Consider the following 21147-nt stretch of genomic DNA (forward strand, 5'->3'; position numbering starts at 1 on the left):
TTCTGAGATTAACAGATCACTATAATTTTTTGTCCCAGTAAAAATAATATTTCTTCCTTGTTCCTGTAGTTTAAATTACATGTCTATGTTTTATCTATATATTCTCATATATTCACTCATTTACCTACATTATACATACATACATGTATAATATTCATCTATTAGTTTTATTTCTCTTGTGGAAAGTGACTTACAAAACTCAAAAGTCATATTTTAAGGAGATGTAAACATTAAAATGATGACCACAGAGAAATTGGTTAAGTATATCTGAAACAGTAAGTAAACTATAGACTATTTCAAGCATATAATTTGGTAATAAGGTTCTATGCTGTCTTTAAGTTTATGAGTGAAAGCACACAACAGGTTAAATGAGGAAAACACAATACTCTGAAGAAAGAGCAGAGAGTTAGATATATTTTTAGGAACCATATCCCTAGGAATAGATATTCATTATATTTTCAAGAAAAAGATGAGCTTGATGTACAATTTATAAAAGAATTAAAATTACCCACAGAAAATGTAGTAGTCCCTGTGAATAAAATGAACTCTAAATGCTAAGACTTCAATTTTTCTAAGACAAAAGCACTTTCTAAAAATAAGTAGATGGCTGGACTCAGTTCTTGCACACATATATTATATAATATCCTACATTAATTGTTGCTTATAACAGGTCTTGAACAATTTTTAATCATGCAATGTCACTCTTTCAAAGGAAAACATTCTTTGACTTCATATATATTTTCTGATAGTGAGAAATAAGTCTGAGGTATTCTGTATTTCTAGTTTGAAATTTTCTTATATCATGTAGAAATGTAAATGCATTACCTTCCAAAATATCACATTGTTTCTTTGTAGCCCGCGCAGTCTTCTCTCCGGGAAGAAGACACGCGGACACTAGGTTCCTTCTGCAGCAACATTTATTTGTCTCCATCCATAGGAAAAAAGGGTCGAGCCCAAAATCCGCACTGCTTATATACACCACAGTGCAGCGTATCTGCCCACAGCGTGGTGTGCCTGCTCATGATTGGCTGTTCGCTCATTACTCTACGTAATGCCCCGGGATGGGCCGTGACGTGGCGTACTTTTCACTCCATGCACATGCGCAAACAGTTGTCCAATAGGAGTTAACAGTGGAAGTAGGTGCCATCCTGCCATGGCGAATGCCTCTCAAGATTCACGGCTCCCCACATTTCTTCCCATTTTTTCTTTCTTTTTCTTTCAACTGTACTGGAACAAGGTAGTCATGCCACCACAGAAATTAAAATAAAGCAAGGTAAATGAACAAATCATGACAGAGTAAGAAAGTGGGTGTGGGATAGTTATGGTAACTTATTGTTCACAGTGATAGTTGTTGAGACGTACATGAGGAGGTATGTTTATAAAATTCTATGCTCATTTTTGCATGTGAGCTCAGGCTCAGTCCACTCAGTCCATTTGGCAGAAGGTTCCTTTTTTTTTTTTTTTTTTTTTTTTTTTTGGCATTTTGCTGCAGCCCATCAAACCTGGACACTATCGCTGTCAGTGGGAACGGTCAGCCAGACTCCTATTGGGTTCAAAATAGATATCTTTTGTTAACTTCCTCAGAGTAGTAAAATACTGAGGAAATATTTCTATAGCTTTAATAGTTTTGAGTGACTTTGTAACATTCTATGTTATAAAGAAAAATTTGACTAACATGTATAGAATGCTTTATTCAAATCAAGCAACATATATGCGTAAGCATATCTCTTATGGGAAAAATAATCTATAAAACAAAATAATCTACAAAACAAATTATACTTTTACAAAAACATTTTTAAAAAATTACAAGTAAAAATGATGAGTCTTTCAAAATGCATATTTTCTAAAGTAATATAGATGTTTCAACATTCCTCGTGTTAGAATCAACATTTGCTTCAGAAGCACTCAAATACTTTAAAATGCTTTAAAATGTAGTTGAGGTTTTGCCTAAAACATTATGCCTTTATGGTAGACTAAGTTTCCCTAATTATAAAAGACAGTCTTCTTGGAAATGTATACTTCCTTAGAGAAGTATTTTCAATACAAATATTTATATATGCAAAGTGATTAGAAGATAAAATATTCTAATTAATTCAGAGTGAGGGATGTTCTAACATTGTACCTTTTAACACTTGTATATGTAAATTTTCTAAAATATTCTCGTTTATCTGACTTGATCAGGTTACTCATAACTATTTCAGTTGTAGTATTTTAAATGTCTTTCTAGATTCAGATCTAACATTCTACCAAATGGAGAGCTAGTTCTATATGATTTTTTCATTATTATCAGAGTTCATAGAATTCAAGGAATATATTAATTTTCTAAACGTGTGAAAATAATATTCAGTTGTTATATGAAAAGCAGAAGCAATGGCAGTTTTGGTGAGACTATGATTATATGTTTTAGAAAGCAGACAAGTATTTACACCATGAAATTGGTTTTGTTCAGAGTAATAGAATGGAAGATGCTTCACAAGGGTGTATCAGTGTCTATCAGAATGCAATTTGCTGTTCACAACAGATCAGAGGAATTCACAGATGGCCTGAAGAAATAGGCTAGCCCCCTGCCAGCCCCACAATGTTATTGAAATTAGCAGAAAATCTATTCGTATTCTCAATTAATTCATTTGGCTAAATTAGCATTAGCTATTATCATTTTAATGCAAGAGTATATATGTAGCAGGCATTTTTATCATCAATATTTAATGAAATAAGCTTTAGCCAGAAAAAAAAGAGAAATAATATTTTTAAAAGTGATTAGTTTTCAAATCAGTCTTCTGAAATGTAAGCAACTTCAAATGCAAAATGTTTCCTGGAAACAGCTGTTCTGTTTAGCAAAAATATTTAGATCATTGTAGAAGAAAGCAGTTCTATGCAGTGATATTTGAGAAGTTGTTTTTGACATGTTGTACAATTTCAGATCAATAAATAGCAAGCAGCACGTACATACACATGCGCACATACACACACACACACACACACACACACACACACACCACTGCATTTGTTCCAGTCACTCGAGGATCTACCTGTGCTCCATCTGCTCAGATGTCTTTCTGTCCAAAAATGATAATTCTGGGTGGTCATTTCAGTTAAAAATAATTCACGATTCAGGTTCCCCAGATTTACTGCTGCTCAGTCACTGTGCCAGCTTTTTAGAAGTTCTGAATCATTTTTGGTGACCAGCATTTGATTTGCCCTTTTCAGGTCTGAAGTTGGTTGTATTCAATTTAATGTTGTCAGATTTTTAATGGTCTCATTTTTACTACTCCAGGGGCTAATGTGTGATCTTTGGTGTGTAAAGCCTCATTATACGAATAAGGGTGGTAACATGTGAAGTTTAATCAGTCTTAGAGTTAGCTTAAAACAACATTTTTGATAGTGTATTCCATCTCATTATAACTTTATACTTGAAGTCTCTAAAAAAAGTTTTCTTAGTATGATCGTAAGTTTCTATATCACATTGGTTCCATTTTATATGCTCAAGATTATTTTCATATGATATCATATATGAGAGAACATTAACATTTTTGTAAGAACTTATTCACTTAAGGAGAATACTTGTAGCTATCATCCACTAAAAGGGTTGCTAATTTTAAATTGTTTTTCTTTTAATGACTACATTAATATATATGTATGAATTTTAATTTTAAGTTCTTTAAACTAAACTTACTCATAAAAAATTAGATCGTAAGCTATTAATTTGAATTAATATCAAACTGAAAATATAATTTCATGAGAGTGAGTTACTTGCAAATATAAGTACATACTTTGCAAAAAAGTAAAAGGAATATAAATTTGCTTGTATTTATTTGTGCATGTTATACATTTGTTGATTTTTTTTGCCTATTTAGAGCTCCACATTTGGCTTTAGGTAGGACATGTTTCTTATCTTGCTTATAAAAATGAAAAGGATCACTTCAAAATTAGAAACTTTAACTCTTTAAATACAAGTTATTTATACTTAAATCTATGCTACAGATAAACTTGTCATGGAACTTTTGAGATTTAAACTACACAATGTCTATGAAGATCTAACCTACACTTTGGACAGGCACTTCACACATTTAGAATTTATCTGATATTACCATCCTCATACATCATCAGGGCTATTGACTATGATATATTCTGCTTTTTTCTTTCCTTCCATGTAGTACATAGTATATTTCTGCAGTCAAGTTTGATTACTGTTCTGTTTAACACTGAAACCGACACCACATGGTAAATATTGCCATAGTATGTAAAGGTTCATATTCCTCACAGATTTACTATTTAATTAAAAGGCTATTTCTTCATTTTGCAAAAGGCTAGTAGCAAAAGTATATAGTAGTAGTTCTGATGTAAAGATATTTGGAAGTGAATAAAAGGAGTCACCATATTTGCAGGGAGGTCAGATTCATCTTGGGAAAACTAAACAAGCTCAGTGTGATTCACAGTTCAGAATAACTGATGCAATCTAAACTTTCTATGACACTATATAGAAAATAATGAGCTCTATCTCTGTGGTTTGCTAAATATATGGATTCATATTAAATAGCATCTTTAGTCTCTCAGAAATTTAATATCCTAGCTGTAAGATAAATGTAATCATGACACAACCTTCTAGCTTATGAGAATCAAATAAAACTAAATACACTATGTGACATAAAATATGCTTGTAAAACACTGTATCTGATAGTTAGTGTAAGTATACTAGATGTGACATGTCTTCTACCATGACATACTTTAAAGTCTGGGTTTATGTATTGAACTGTGTAGGTAGGTTTGTTCACATATGTAGGTGAGACTTTGGTAAATAGTAAGTGCCTATATTCTGTATTCACTTCCAATTACACTCCTTAATTTACACGTTTGCTTATTTAAGAATATTGTTAATGTTGCTCATAGAGAAATTTGGTTTCTTATTTATTATTTCTAAGACATCCTTAGAGAAGGTCTAGCAATAGAAAGATTTCTAGTTCACATTGGTTAGCAATCTGTTCCAGTAGACCTTATGCTGAAATGCGTAGTATCTGGAAGCCATTCACACTCATTTTTCCTTTTCATTTGTTCACTCATAACCTTGTGTCTTTTACTTTACTAAAATTTCAAGGATTATTCGATTCTCTCGCATATATATTCCTGTGCTGCATGCAAAGGACTTTGAATTGTTTTAGCAGATGAAGAACTTAGTATTCTGTGAGGCCATTCCTTATGCATTCCCAGATCTGGTGTGTGGCTGAATGAGGTAATAGACTTATCCAGGAGAGATTCATTACATATGCCCCTACAAAATATGCCAATGGCATGCCTTTAAATAAATTTTTTACTGAGCCAGAAATCAAAGTCCTTTAAGAATGGGAAACATGAGATTTTAATTCCAAAGTCAAACCAATTGGTCCTTTGAAAATTGTCTTTCTCATACTCCTGTGCCTTTGCTAGGGTGGTGTTACTTAGCCTATGATGCCCTTTATCAAGTACTAGCTTTTACATTGTCCAAGTAGAAATTTTAACTTGAGAAAAAATATGATAATGAAATTTATCTCATTTCTTAAAAATACAAATAAACAAATAAAAAACTACTTTTCTGAAAATCCTTTTGTTTTCAAGGTCCTAATCCAAACTAAAATTTTAATTCTTTGATTAGAAACAAAAAAAAATGGTACAGTTACTGAATGTAGTATTTTCTAAATTTGAAATCATGAAATTTTCAGGCCAATGTATGGAACATAGAAAAATCATCTTGAGTGAATTAACCAAGACCCAGAAAGACAAACATGAAATGTACTCACTTATAAGTGGAAATTAGCTGTTAAGTAGAGATAATCATGCTATAATCCACCGACACGGAAAAGATAAGTAACAAAGAGTGCTTTAGGAAGGATGAGTGGATCTTCCTTGGAAAAGAAAATAGATTATTTTGGGGTCAACTGGGAGCTCAGGATATGATGGATATAGAAGATATCAGTAAGAAAGGGAGGGACAGAGAGAGAGAAAAAGTATAGGATGGTCAACTGTAACTGGGAGATTCTGGGGAGCTATATGGGAAGCCAGTAGTTGACACTTGATGGAACCAATGAGGGTGACTCTAGTGAGGACTCCTACTAAAGGAAGGATATGGAGACTGAATCAAGCAACTTCTGTAACCCAGGAAGACACCTAATTGTAGAACTGGAACACCAACCGATCCACAAAATCTTCAACCCACAACCTGCCCTGTATGCTAGTTTTCCTGGGGCAATGGTGGCTCAGAGCTTGTTGGAGAGATCAATCAATCAATGACTCATCTAAATTGAGGCCAATGACACAAGAAAAAAAACATTGCAACACAGCCTAGATGGCCAAGAATAAGGTACTCTAAGGCCCATCGACCTAGGATAGAACCAAACAGAACTTGCCAGTAAAAAATTAATTAATTAGCTAATTAATTAATTTCAATCAAATAATCTTAATGATAATCTGCTCTACTCATAGAGGAATGCCTAACCCAGCTGCAATTAATGATATTTCCTCCTGGTCGCGGATGGTTATATATAAAGAGACCCATAGTAAAACACTACTTAGAGCTCAGGCAACCCTATGAATGAGGGCGAGGAAGGATCATAGGAGAGACAAAGACACCAGAGGAAAATGACTCTCAGAATCAAATAAGCAGAGCTCATTTGGGGCCCACAAAGAATGTGGAAATCATGGAGTATGGCTCAATATGCCCCTTTCTGGTTTCCACCCTGCAAACTCCCATACCACCCCCCCATTCCCTTTGCCTATGAGGATGCTCCTCCTCCTACCCATCTACTCCTGCCTCACCACTTTAGCATTCCCCTACGCTAGGGCATCAAGCCCTCAAAGAACCAAGGGTCTCTCCTCCCATAGATGCAAGATGAGGTCATCTTCTGCTACATATATGGCAGGAGCCATGGATCCCTTCACGTATACTCCTTGGTTGGTGATTTTGTCCCTGGGAGCTCTGAGTGATCCAGTTGTTATTGTTGTTCTTTTTGGGGGGTTGCTAACCCCTTCAGCTCCTTTAGTCCTTCCCCTAACTCCTCCATTGGGGTCCTCATACTTAGTCTGATAGTTAGCTACAAGCATCCATATCTGTATTAGTCAGTGCTATCAGAACCTGTCAGGGGACATCAATACCAGGCTCTTGTCAGAAAGCACTTCTTGCCATCAGCCATAGTGTTGGGGTTTGGTGTCTGCAGATGGGATGAATTCCTAAGTAGGGTGATCTCTAAATGGACTTTCCTTCAGTCACTGCTTCACTTAGTTACTGCATTTCTTTTTAGACAAGAACAATTCTGACTTGAAAATTTTGAGATGGGTGGATGGCCCCTTTTCTTAGCTGGGGGCCATGCCTATCTGCTGGAGATGGTCTCTAGAGGTTCTATCTCCACTTTATTGGGTACTTTGGCTAATGTTATCCCTGTTGGGTGCTCAGAACCTCTTGCTTCCCTGGCATCTATGACTTTCTAGTGGCTAATGCCAGTTCCCCATTCACCACTGCTATATATTTCTATTCAATTTCCTGACCCTCTGTACTGGAAATCCTAACAATGGGAGTTGGGAGGTCTCTGACTTTTGTCTACTCATGGACCCATTTTCTCTTACTGAGTTGCCTCATCAAGCCCAAATATGAAGGTTTGGATTATTCTATCTTGTTATGCAATTTTCAGTTGACATCCTTGTGAGGCCTGCAATTTGGTGAAAGAAAAGGAGGAACAGTGATTGTGGGAGAAGGGAAATGTAAGGAACTGGGAGAAAAGTACAAAGGGGAAGCTGGGCTTAGGATAACACATATACAGTTACCAAACCCAGACACTATTGTGGATACCAACAAGTGCTTGCTGACAGGAGCCTGATACAGCTGTCTCCTGAAAGGTTTTGCCAGTATTTGACAAATATGGAGGTGGATACTCACAGCCAACTTTTGGACTGAGCACAGTGTCCTCAATGGAGGAGTTAGAGAAAGGACAGAAGGAGGTGAGGTGGTTTGCAACCCCATAGGAGGAACAACAATATGAACCAACCATAATCCCCAGAGCTCCGAGGAACTAAACCACCAAACAAAGAGTACACATGGAGGGACCTATGGCTCCAGTCACATATGTAGCAGAGGATAACTGTGTGGGACATAAGTGTGAGGAGAGGCCGTTGGTCCTGTGAAGACCCCAGTGTAGAGTGATGCTAGGGCAAGGAAGTGTGAGTGAGTGGGTTGTTGAGCAGGAGGAGGGGGGATGGGAGAGAGGGGTTTCAGAGAAGAAACCTGGAAAGGGGATAACATTTGAAATGTACATAAAGAAAGCATCTAATAAAGAAAAAGAAAATAAAAATAGACAATAGATGATAGATAGATAGATAGATAGATGATAGATAGATAGATAGATAGAAATTAAGAACTTTAGTACATGAATATAGTCAGACTCATGTCAATATATTAAAATCATCAAATATAAAATATCTCATCTTTAGTAAATCTGCAATGTATTCTGCCCTGGATTTTCCTCAGTAGATTTTTCCATAATGAAGCATCAATTCTCTATCATCTTTCTTGTAACCAGACTCTGGCATCTACTCCAGTCACTAATACTGAAGTCTAGTCACATGTGTCTTCATGGGGAAAACTATGCTTGCTCATTTTTATTCATAGAGCTTATTAGGAAGAAAAGCTAATTAAAATAAGCTATATGCAATTAATAACTATTATTTTATGATTTGAATAAAAGGAGGCTTTTGTTTCTCCAAAGTTATTAAATATCATTTAATATGTTTATATTTATCATGTAGTAGATAGCAGCTAGCTTTAACATATCTTATACCTACCCAAGTTATTATATTTCTTATATGACATAAGCATACTTTAATAAATTTTAGTATAATCGGTAATTTATTAAAATAAACATTAGCAAAGCCTGTTCTCCTAGCTGTGTATTCTTAAGCTTAGGTCTCTTTCTTAAAAAGGTCATTTTTGTTTAGACTGAGGTCTTTTACTTATGATGGGTCCCTCATGGTCTTTCTGTACATTGTATTGTCAGAAATGGGCCATATGCTTCAACTAACTCAGCTAAAAAACTTTATAACATAGTAACATTTCCAAGTAATAAATATTATGAGTAATAAAAGGAGCATGTGTTGTCCTCACTCCTCTCAACCACTGAGAATAATTAGTAAAGATAGTAATCAGGGAAAAAACGAAGTTATGTTTGTAATAATTGTCCTTCTACTTTATACATATCTGGGAAAGAAATTTGAGATCTAAAGATATGGTATTTTTAATTTTCTCATTTTTTTACACATGAATTAACTTGGATATCAATAAGATTCTATGGCATAATTTTTCTTAGTATGAAAATTATCTTACTTTCATCATTTTATATCTTAATTATATGTAATATATTTTAAGGAATTTGATATGTCTGTACTTCTTTACAGAAGCATAATTCTGAGAAGTGAAAATTAAGTTAATTCATAAATTAAAAAAATGAAGAAATCTATTGCAGATGTTAGGAAACAGCATCCATGGATATTTTTCACTTATCTTCCCATTTTGTGCTTTCATAAGAAACATTGTTGACAACTGATGTTAAAGGATAACTGAAAGAAAGACAAGCCCTGGAAGTTAAATAGAAAGCCTTTTGTGATGTTTTCGGAGAATCTTCCCTGGAGCCATTGTTTAAATTCTAGGGATTATAAACCTAAAGATTATAAGAGAGTACTTATTTTTATTCCACAGTAAACATCACTTTATTTTTGTCACTACAGGGGTAGTTGCTGGTCATCTAATTTAGCTTCCAAGTGTCATAGTATCATAGGATTTGGTGACCCCTCTTGGAAACACATCCTGCAATAAAAAAATTTGATCACCTCCACTCCTCCACTCACCATGTGAGGTTTGATACATACAGAACTGACACAAGTTTTAATCTTAGTGATTTAAATTATCTTGCTTCCAGAGAAGTTTTGTTTATATACTCCATACATGTGTGTGCATGTTTTCATAGTATTGTAAGCATAAACTAAAAGCAACATACCAAACCATTTTCATGATTTTATAACATTACCTAAAATATAGTAAAGAAACATAAGGAAGAATGACTATGTTTAAATATTATATGTAGTGGAAAATCTTATTATAGTTTAAAATGTTAATAGTGTAAACATTTTGAGGGGAATGATTCAAATGTATACAGGCTAATATATTAAGATAGAGTTTTCATGGAACATCATGGTTAAAAATATTGCTATGGCGTAACAGTTTGATTCATATTAAATGTAGTTTGTGTTTCTAATGATATTTGAGGAAATTCTAATCATCATGAAGAAACTACAAAACATTTAATAAGGCAAAAAAGACTCTTGCAAAGGTAGATAGTAGCTAGTAGCATATGTGCTAGAAAGTTATTGATTGCACAAGTCACTTGTGAAATAGAATTTAGAAGAGTTAATAGATAGAGATGAAAGTTAGTGACTCTTAATACATGTTAAAAGAAGATGAAATAATTGGGAGAAACAAGATTGTACTTTGTACATAGAAATCAATAGAAAGAATAAGTCCCAAACTTTGATAATGACAATACTGGGCTGAATTGGTTACTTGTTTATGATTCTATTAATATTCCTACTTGGTCAGGCTACCTGGATTATTTCCAAGAACAGATAAAAACACTAAACTCTTCATTACATTGCGTAGTTACTGTGGTAGTTTGAATGAGAATTACTCCCATAGGATCAGGTAGTTTAATACATGGTCCCTAGTTGGTGGAAAGGTTTAAAGAGATAGAGATGTCTATTCTTCTAAGAGGAGTCACATGATTACAATGGGACTTTAAGATTCAGAAGCCTATGCCAGGCCTAGTTTCCTTTTTCTCTGTCCCCAAATTGCAGATAAAATGTAAGCTATTATATTGCTCCAGTGTCATGCCTGTCTACTGCCATGGTCCTTGCAATGATGATCATGAAATCACCCTCTGAAACAGTACACAAGCCCACTATTGAATTTTTTTTTTATAAGTTGCCTTTTCCTTGTGTCTCTACATAGCAACTGAATAGTAAACTAAGGCATAGGGCTACAACTACAAATAGAAATAATCACTGTGGCATTGCTTCAATAAAACAAAGATATTTGTGTTAGTATCCTCATTCTGATGTATTCCATACTGAAGCTTTAAATCTAGTTCTCATAAATTACCATCAATTAAGAAAGGTATCACAGCAGAGTGAAGTGTCCCTACAGATGCATTCATTGTTACTCAAAGTACCAAGAATATGATCTTCTACCATATCCAAACTTGAGAGAGTACTTAAGGAGGAATGGTATCAAAAGACTTTATTATGTTTTGTTAATCTAAAGTCTGATAAAACACATTCAAGTGCTTCTAGTACTAAGGGTTTTTCAGAATACCAGAACTTACAGAATGAATGAAACTTATAGAATCTATATAAAGGGGAAAAGGGGACTTATTACAATTGACAGTCTATAGTCCAGCTAATCTGACAATGACTGTCTGTGAAGAGAATATACAGAACTCGAGTAAGCATTCAATACACGAGGCTGGATGTCTCTGCTAGTCTGAAGTATACACTAGAATGACCAAAGAAGCAAACTCTAATGCCTGTGAAGAATGGATTTGCTAGTGAGGGCAAAAAATGAGAAGGCAAATAGAGATTTTTTCTGCCTTGTCCTTTATTTTGTTGTCTAGTATAAGGTAGTACACAGATTAGAGGTGGGTCTTTCTACTTCAAAAGACATGAGTAAAGGTGTATCTTCTCACCTCAAAAATCTGAATTAGAAGTGAATCTGCCTGCTTATGATTTAGTTAAACATAAAATTCCTCGTGTGTATGCCCAACTAATTTTGAGTTATAGTTAACTCTAGATGTACTCGAGTTGACGTTCAGCTACTGCCACACATTACTATGTAGAAGAAACAAATTAAAAGGGATAAATCTATAGTAGAAAAATATCATCTGGGAGAGATATAAAACAGAGACATTTTGATGGGTGTAAAATACAGAGATTGAAAGCAAGAAAAAGAACACGTTAAACAGATGAAAATCATTTTAATGTGTTATAATAGATTTGAATATTGAAATATTTGTGATAGACTGCTAAGGTGACCTGTTTTCACATGTACAATCTTTTATGCCAACAAAAACAGAGGCATCTCATTAGAGAAAGATAAAGGGAATATTTTAATCCCAGCAATTGGCAATTAGAGGCAGAAACTCCATATTATATTTAGCGATGTAAACTTTCAAGGCCAGCTAGAGTTGCAGGACACTACTCAAAAATAAACAAATAAATATATAGGTTTATAGATGATAGATAGATGATAGACAGATTGATAGATAATATATAGATAAACAGATAAGTAGATAGATAAAATAAATAAGTAGAAAGGAGGTAATTTTTTTTTTGAATTTTTGGTTTTTTGATTATTTGAGCCAGGGTTTCTCTGTGTAGCCCTGGCTGTTCTGGAACTCACTGTGTAGACCAGTCTGGCCTCAAACTAGGAAATCCACCTGCCTCTGCCTCCCAAGTGCTGGGATTAAAGGTGTGCACCACCACTGCCCAGCTCAGGTGAATTTTTAAGTAGCAATTATTGAAAATAATTTTATAACTGTTTATAAATTATGATTTTGTAAAATAAAATTACATTAGGTTTTGGTTTCATTGAAGTCAATGGCCATTAATTAAGGAGACAAGTATCAAACTTTCCTAGTAAAGATTTTCTGAAAAACAAAATTTAGTATGTTGGGGAAGGCAATAGAAAGTACACTATATTGTGAGTTTGTTTCCCCATTACTATGATAGACCTCAACATGCTGATGGATGTAAATAAGAAGAAAATATTTAAATGTACAGTTATGTTACTATGTATTATAGATTTAAATAATGTGTCAATTTATTTTTATTTAATGATTTGAGAATTGTCTTCATTGTACTTTGATGGTGTTCATCCTCTCCTCCAATTCCTTCAGGTCACTCAGCCCCTCCTTTACTGTCTTGGTGTTCACTTGTTTGTTTTCAACACATCAAGTACAATTTGTGCTAAAAAAAATCTATTAGATGTATAGTCTTTAACTGGATCCTGATTGGCTTACAAAAGACAATATCTTTAAAAACAATGACTCTGACTCTCCCTTCCAGTATTGGTTACCAAAGCTCTTCAGCCTGCACTGAGACACTGATCATCTTTCCTCTCCATGATGAGACTTTTGTCTGGATAGAGTCTGTGAAGATGTTAAGAATGCTGTCACAGCCACTGTGAACTCTCATGTGTGAATTTCCCTCTTTCCTGGAAATTATTATTCCCTTGTAGTTTTCTACCAGCTCCACAGCAGATATTCCCAACTCCTCTTCTGCAATGATTCTGGAGCCTTGGGAAGACTAGGTCTTGTATAGTTGTCATAGTTAGGATTAAGCATTTCGTCTTGTAAATCAAACAAAAAAGTTATCAGGTGAGGGTTGAGATATGCACTACTCCTTTTTCTAATGTATTACTGATAAAGATTTTTCCTATTTTGTAGGGCGCCTCTTCACTAGAATGATTGTTTCCTTTACTTTAATTCCTTTAATGAGGAGCATATTTTACTATCATTAGACACTATCTTTTTTTTAATTTCTCTTAACATTATGATTAACATGCCTCAACCAACCAATGGACAGGAGTTAGGTGACCCATGTGGTTGAATTAGGGAAAACCTGGAAGAGGCTGAGGAGGAAGGTGACACTATAGGAAGACCAGCAGTCTCAACTCACCTAGACTCCCAAGATTGCTCACTGAGACACCAACCAGGTAGCATGGGTCAGCTGACCTGAGGCCCCCAACACATATACAGCAGAAGACTGGCAGGTCTGGACTCAGAGAAGATGCACCTAACCCTCAAGAGACTTGAGGTCCCAGGGAGTGAGGAGGTCTGGTGGTTTGGAACTGGGAAGGTCAGAACATCTTTTTTGGAGACAGGGGAAGAGGTGTGGGATGAGGAACAGTAAGAGGGTAGACCAGGAGAGGAATAAAATCTGGACTATAAAAAAAAAGATTAGAGAATAAAAAACAAGTTAATTTTCATGGATAGTCATTGATAATTTAACCACAGATAAAATAATTTCCTGTGGCTAGAAAATAAAATTTGAAAATATACATCACTGAATTTAATAAAATATCAGTAAAAATATTTGGTATCGATCATGATATTTGACTCACATTAACATACTGTGTTTTCAAAGACATTCTCCATTGACTTACTTGTATTACTGCCATCTTCCCTGTACCTCTCCCTGTATAACTGTTAAACAATCAAAGTGAATCTTTAATGTACTATGGAACCTCAGGTCTGCCACTGTGAATGCTGCAACAGGTCATCAGAGTGCACCGAATCTGTAAATTACCAATATTCCTAGAAGTAAGAAATAGAGCTAGAAAAGTATCAGTCTTTACAGAAAATATTTAGCACTTTCAGTGGCAACAGTTTGTTCAGATGAATTTGCTTTTATTTTCCCAGAAGAATGTTTTCCTTACTTTTAAAATCTCCTTAGAAAGAAAGATGTTCATCATTAATCATGAGGTTAACTAGAGAAACTACAAGAAAGAACATGCTAATTTAAACAGAGGAGTGAATACAAATGGTTAACAGTACTGTACTTTATTTGGAAATAAAATAATAATGCTTTTTCAGTTCTGCCAAAAAAATCTACTGAAACAAGATCATTGATAAAATGTGCCCAAACCAGAAAGTGATGAACATTTTTTCCAAATTCATTATTTAGGAAAAATCTATAAGTAACTCTCTGTCATATTTTCAGATTTGTGGTTATCTTTTTATGTAGAGCAGTGATTTGGAAAATAATGTTTAATAATGTTCATTTTAGAGATAGATTGTTGAGTCACAGGAATATCTTATAGCTTATTTTAATGTATATTACATGACAAAGATGATAGGAGTATGCTCCAGTAATTATGGTATGTCATTGTTCTCCAAAACCAGCATTTCACATTTATTCCAATGGTTCAGCAAATATATACACACATATTGATATATATGTCTTGCATGAATAAATGGAGATTAAGTCACAAAACAAACAGTATGATACTAAAAATGGAAATCTATGCAAATGGTATTAAAAAGTTCACCTGGCTAGTTTTCTGAAGCATTGTAGCTTTAAATACAAGAACTCAGATTTCAATAATCATATGAAGGTAATTTAGATTGACTAGAAGAGGAAACATTGGCAACAATGATAAATTTAGGGCAATAAAATTATGGCAAGGATAAATGTATGAAGAAGAACCTAACAAAGACGTCTGATACTGAAAGTAACTCCTTGTGGGGCCGTGGGCAGTTCTGACAGCCAGAGTCCAGTAGAACGACCACCTCAGGACCCCGGAGACCCACCGAGCAAAGTAAATTTGTTCACAAGGGACGGTAGGAGTTCAGTGATAGCTCTTGAGACCAATTGCTCAGATTTCAGCCCAGACCCTGCACAGCTGCTCCTGCAGGAGATGTGTGCTCTATCAGACAGACAATGCCTCAAACTCCCAGCATTCTAGCTGGACCTTACACACAGTCATCTGACCAGAAGCCAGGCATGCCACGCCTCAAACAATAAAAGGGGTGGTTTGCCCCCTCCTCAGACTCTTGCTCTCTTGTTCTCTTACTTCCTGTCACTCTCTTGTTCTCTTACTTTTCTCCCCTCTTGCTCTTACTCTTACTTCTCCTCTTCCTCTCACTCTCTTGTTCTCTTGCTCCCTCACTCTCTTACTCTTCTCCTCTCTCTCTCTTGGTCTCTTGTTCCCTCCTCATTCTCTTACCTCCTCACTCTCTTCCTCTTCTTCTCACTCTCTTGTGTTCTCTCTCCTCTCTGCTCTTTGTTCTCTTCTCTTGCTTTCCTCCTCTCCTTTTCTCCCTCTCTTCTCTTCTTTCCTTCCCTTTAATTAACCAGCACATTCTATCCTTCCCACAATAAAATATCTCATTCATACATTGCCTCCTTTTTAATTAAGGCACCGTGCAACAAACAGGCCAGCTCCAGAGGAGAGAGAGAGAGACCTGGGCCTCAGCAGTAGGCCCTCTTCCTCCAGAGAGAGAGAGAGAGAGAGAGAGAGAGAGAGAGAGAGAGAGAGAGAGAGAGAGAGAGAAAGAGAAAGAGAGAGAGAGAGAGGAGAGAGACAGGCAGGCCACTAGCTCAGTCCCCTGCCATTGGAACAACAACTCCACTTGAGCATAAATGTTGTATTTTCCTTTCTAGTTATTATAGTATGTACTCCACATAAATTTTATATGCTTCCAAACTAGGAAAAGGGAAAAAATGCAATGAAGTAACACTACACATGATTTTGTGTGTGTGTAAAAATAAACTTCTTTGTTTTGTAAGATTTAAGGAAGCTTTTGATAAGAAAATTATACACCTGAAGTCAACCTCACCTAGGGATCTTCCCCATCTGGAGACACCAAACCCAGACACTATTGCAAACGCAAAGAAGAGCTAGCTGACAGGAACTTGGTATAGCTATCTCCTACAAGTCTCTGCCAGAGCCTGACAAATACAGAGGTGGATACTGCTAGCCAACCATTGGACTGAGCACAGGGTCCCCAGTGGAGATTTTGGCAAGTACTGAAAGAGCTGAAGGAGTTTGCAACCCCTTAGGAAGAACAATATCAACTAACCAGAACCCACAAAGCTCCCAGGGACTAAACCAATGGCCATAGAATATACATGGGTGTACTTATGGCTTCAGCTGGATATGTAGCAGAGAATGGCCTTATCTGGCATCAATGAAGGGGAGCCATGGTCCTGTTGAGGCTCAATTACCTAGCACAGGGGAGCAAACAGCTGTATCACCAGGTACTGATCTATATCAGAATCCACTGACAAAAATATGACACAGTTGGTAGCTGCATGTTTAAGCTTTGAAATGAAGCTTTGGATTATTTTTTAGCATGTGAACTACAGGAAACAAACCGCGAGAATCAAAGAACAAAGTCACCCAGTTAGAGTAGCTCAGCTCCATGTGTCCTTCTATACCATGCAAGTCTACATATATTTAGGTAATAGAGATCAGATAGTATATACCATGTCCCCCAAAGTGAATTTCAATGTAAAAGTTTTTTTATTCACCTGATATAATTGTCATCTCAGGGGCTTATTGATGAATAAGCTCACCTTTTCTATTTCTTTCTGAACTCAGGTTGGCTGATTCACCTTAGCTCTTCTGGCTAAAACTCCTCTCCAAGCTGACTGATTCAATCTGGCTTCTCTCAGCTTCTCACTAAATTGCTCTGCTTGGCCTCAAACTAACTCTGCCAATTTATTCTAATTATATGGCTTCAACAGCCTTTGCTGATCTGCAATGAACTGCATGAACTTAGGAACGAACTCAACTCCACTGTACTACACTCACTGCACTGACTATCAACTGACTCACCTCCTCCCTATGCTGTTCTTGAATAGTTTCTCCTTCATGCACAATTCTTGTGAGAGTTGGGCCTATCTTATCTCATTCTGTCAAATAATTCTCTGATTCATCACTTTGCCTGCTCCTCAATTAGACATGGTTGTTTGCTTCTAGACACTAATTTTACCTTAAAGGTAAATACTAAGGGAATATCTGTATTCCAGACAGAAAGATTAAGGATGTGTGGAGTGTCTGCCCTCTAGCCAGATCACACAGGCCTATGTCTTTGAATGTGATAACTCCAGCCTGTGTCAAGTTGACACACAAAACCAGCCAGTACATGGTCTCTCGCTAGTTCCCTCTTTATTACTACTGTAATTTACAGACTCCCTGTTCATCATTTCAGGATACTCACACTGTCTGTGAAGTCACCCATTTCCTTGATATAGTTGCTTAGACACCACTAGGATAAACTGAATTGCTTTCTTGATTTCTAACTCAGAAAAATACCTCCCCTCTTTTCCCTTACTATTTCAGTTGCTTCTTCCTTAAAACTGATTAGATCGCCATCTTGTCTGCTCTGTTGTTTTTTTAACTCAATACATTATATTAAAACTCCCTAATATTATCTTTTTAAAGATATTTCATATAAGAAAATGAACCTGGAAAAGCAATGTTGTATCCCATGTTGAAAGCACAAGGAACTTAAGAAAGCTTCTCTAAGAGTATCACTGTGAGCAAGATACCAAAGTCAGTAATGTAGCCAAAAGTCTGAGAGGATTTGGAAGACACTTTCCCTAAATTGAGTTTCTGATAATATCACTCTATTGCCTCACACTAGGATCATACCTGATGAGAAGCAGAAGCAGAGAACCCACCGTGCCAAGGACAGATCAACCCACAGGAATGTTGACATAATAAACGCATATTGATTTAACAGACTTGGTGTTTTATAAACTGTTACACCAGCAGAAAATAAACCTTACTTGGTAAAAATTAATAAGATAAACAATGTTAGCAACTATTCAGTCTCATAAGAGTTGTTTTCAAAATGAAGTTTCCATTTGAGAACTGATATTTCGAAAACCTATGTTCTTGACAATTGGCCATCTGCCTTAGGAAATATGCAGCAGCTCCTGATATGCAGACAGGCTTACTAACTAATGATGCTAATCATTCTGTTAAGGTTTATTGCATTTTGTGCTTTGATAGTTTTGTTCATTTATGACCATTTTCTGTGATGTTAAGTAATGCAAGAAAGAAATCTCCACAGTGTTGACTTTACAATTAAGCAGGCAAATGGATTAAAGTGAACTCATATTTCTAAATCAACTATGCACCTGGTTTTAACTATAGTTTAAATCTTTGGCTCATTGACTGCTAACAATACAAGATGTTTCTTAAATATGTTTCTCTCTCTCTCTCTCTCTCTCTCTCTCTCTCTCTCTCTCTCTCTCTCACACACACACACACACACACACACACACACACACACACACACACACACATACAAACACTCCTTCTCCCTCTCCTTAAATAGTATGCTCTCCTTTGTCAAATTTTATATCTCAATCAAATTTTGATGGCAATCTCAGAGCAGGAAGACAATAACTGGAAGAGAAAACCTCTTCAACCCTTATTCAGATTTCACAAAATAAGTCACTTTTATTTCATTACTTTGATCAAAACAAGTTCTAACTCACATCAAAAGTTAATGGATAAGGAAATATTGTCCATTTCTTAATGGGAAGAATCCAAAAAAGATTGTTTGCTTCTATTCTTCTGCTTAATGAATTCTGAATATGAATCTCAAGAATATATTTGCCATTAAAACCATAATGTCATAGTGTCTTAAACTGTTATGCTGGACCCCACATGAAGTTGTATAACTAAATGTGGGGATTGCACAAATTTGGAAACATAAAAGATTGCTGAATGAACAATAATAAAAAAAATCTTCAAAATCATATCCTTAAACAATCTGAAGTGTATTCGGTAGCACTTGTTTGATTGTAGAACCTCACTGGTTCTGAACATAAATAGTGCAGGGCACATGTATATAGCTCATGATATCCAGTGCTAATGAATGCTTCATAAAGCACTTCAGCTAGGATAAGACAACTGTGGATGCAGAATTATGGTTTCTTCCCTATACATACGAAGTTTTCTGCTCTTACAAAAACATAACGGCTCAACTATGGAAAACAAAGACGTTAGTATTTTTCTATCATCATTCTTTAATGAGTATATATCAAATTAGTACGTCTTTGGATTTTATCTTTTAGAATGTTTGACTTTCAAAATTTTTATTTGAAATATTGGGTTTTGTTTGATAAATAAAATCGTGAATTGGATTCTATCTTTTTATTAGAATTGTCCAGGATTCCAAAGTGTCTTGTACTAGTTCTATTTTATATATATATATATATGTATATATACATATATGTATATATATATATATATACATATATATATATATATATATGTGTGTGTGTGTGTGTGTATATGCATATATATGTATATATAATATGATGTGCATATTATATATGCACATCATATATGCATATTTTAGTAATGACAATTTTAAAATCAAAATAGCAAACAGAAAACACTGAGATGCTCAAAGCCCTGATGTAATAAATATTTATACAAAGTTTGATTCTTCATATAAAAGCTGCATTTCTGTCATTAATATCTAATATTCTTTTAATCATATATTAATAAATGTGTATTATATTTACCTTAATTACTTTACAATAGCTATATGTATAGTAATTGTCTGTAAATGCTTGATTTTTGCATCTAATTTATATATATATACTTGAAGGATTATGCAAAGAATATCCTGTGAAAGAATCACAGTATAAAATGTTTAAGAACCTGTGACCTAAAGAAAGTAGGATGGTCATAGGAAGGCAATTCTAGACATCATGTGTAAATTAAGATTAAATACTGTGGCATACTAATATTCTGGTGGTCCTGTGAATTAAAATGAAGTCATGATGTGGGAAAGGCACTGTTCTACAATGGAGCTACAGCCAAATAACTTAATTCATATACTAGATTTTTAAAACACTTCTCTCCCTCTCTCTCTGTCTCTATCTCTGTTTCTCTCTCCATATGTATGTATATGTATGTGTATGTGTATGTGTATGTATACATGAATGCATTTATACATCAGCATATAAGGTGACCTTAAACTCACAATCCTCTTGCCTTAGTGTGCTGGGTGGCTTATTCACTTTTAAGAGTAAATGTTTGAAACAGGTTTCATTACTCACAATTCAGAACAAATTCTCAGAGAACCTTCAAGGTCAATGCCCTCATTGCATATGCTCTCCATAATCCCAGTCATAGGGATTTTACTCTCATAATTATAGCATATGATATGTTACAGATGACATTAAGGAAGAAAGATTATATACTCAGCCCTGACCTAATTGCATAAGCACATCACATTTGTGTTTACTGGCCAGATGCAGCTTGAAAGCACAGAAATTTATAATGTAAGGACATTTCTCCTGACCTTAAAAATCTACGGGACAGCTTTTCAGTTACTTGAAAGGTGGAATAAAAGCAAGTGAACTCCAGCAAATTCAGTGTATGAGGGCAAGGATCCTAGCTAGCTTCAGGTGAAAGGATTTGTGAGATTGTTCAGGTTTTAACTTGTGAGACTAGGAAAGCCAGTCTAGTATGTAGGGACAATGTTACTGCTTTACAGCAAATTTTATGGTATCAACAGTCTAATTGGTCTACAAAGAACTTAATGGGCT

General features: G+C 35.2%; 1 long non-coding RNA gene across 1 annotated transcript; it reads left to right on the forward strand.

Annotated features, from left to right (window-relative positions):
• The first annotated feature begins 1131 nt into the window (after nucleotides 1–1131).
• LOC116098013 lies at nucleotides 1132–18313 on the forward strand. The gene is made up of 2 exons (XR_004121667.1): nucleotides 1132–1273; nucleotides 18216–18313. It is a non-coding gene; the product is annotated as an uncharacterized LOC116098013 (long non-coding RNA).
• The last annotated feature ends 2834 nt before the right edge of the window (nucleotides 18314–21147 follow it).

The sequence above is a fragment of the Mastomys coucha genome, unplaced genomic scaffold (assembly GCF_008632895.1).
Source record: "Mastomys coucha isolate ucsf_1 unplaced genomic scaffold, UCSF_Mcou_1 pScaffold20, whole genome shotgun sequence".
In the NCBI taxonomy this organism is placed as follows: Eukaryota; Metazoa; Chordata; class Mammalia; order Rodentia; family Muridae; genus Mastomys; species Mastomys coucha.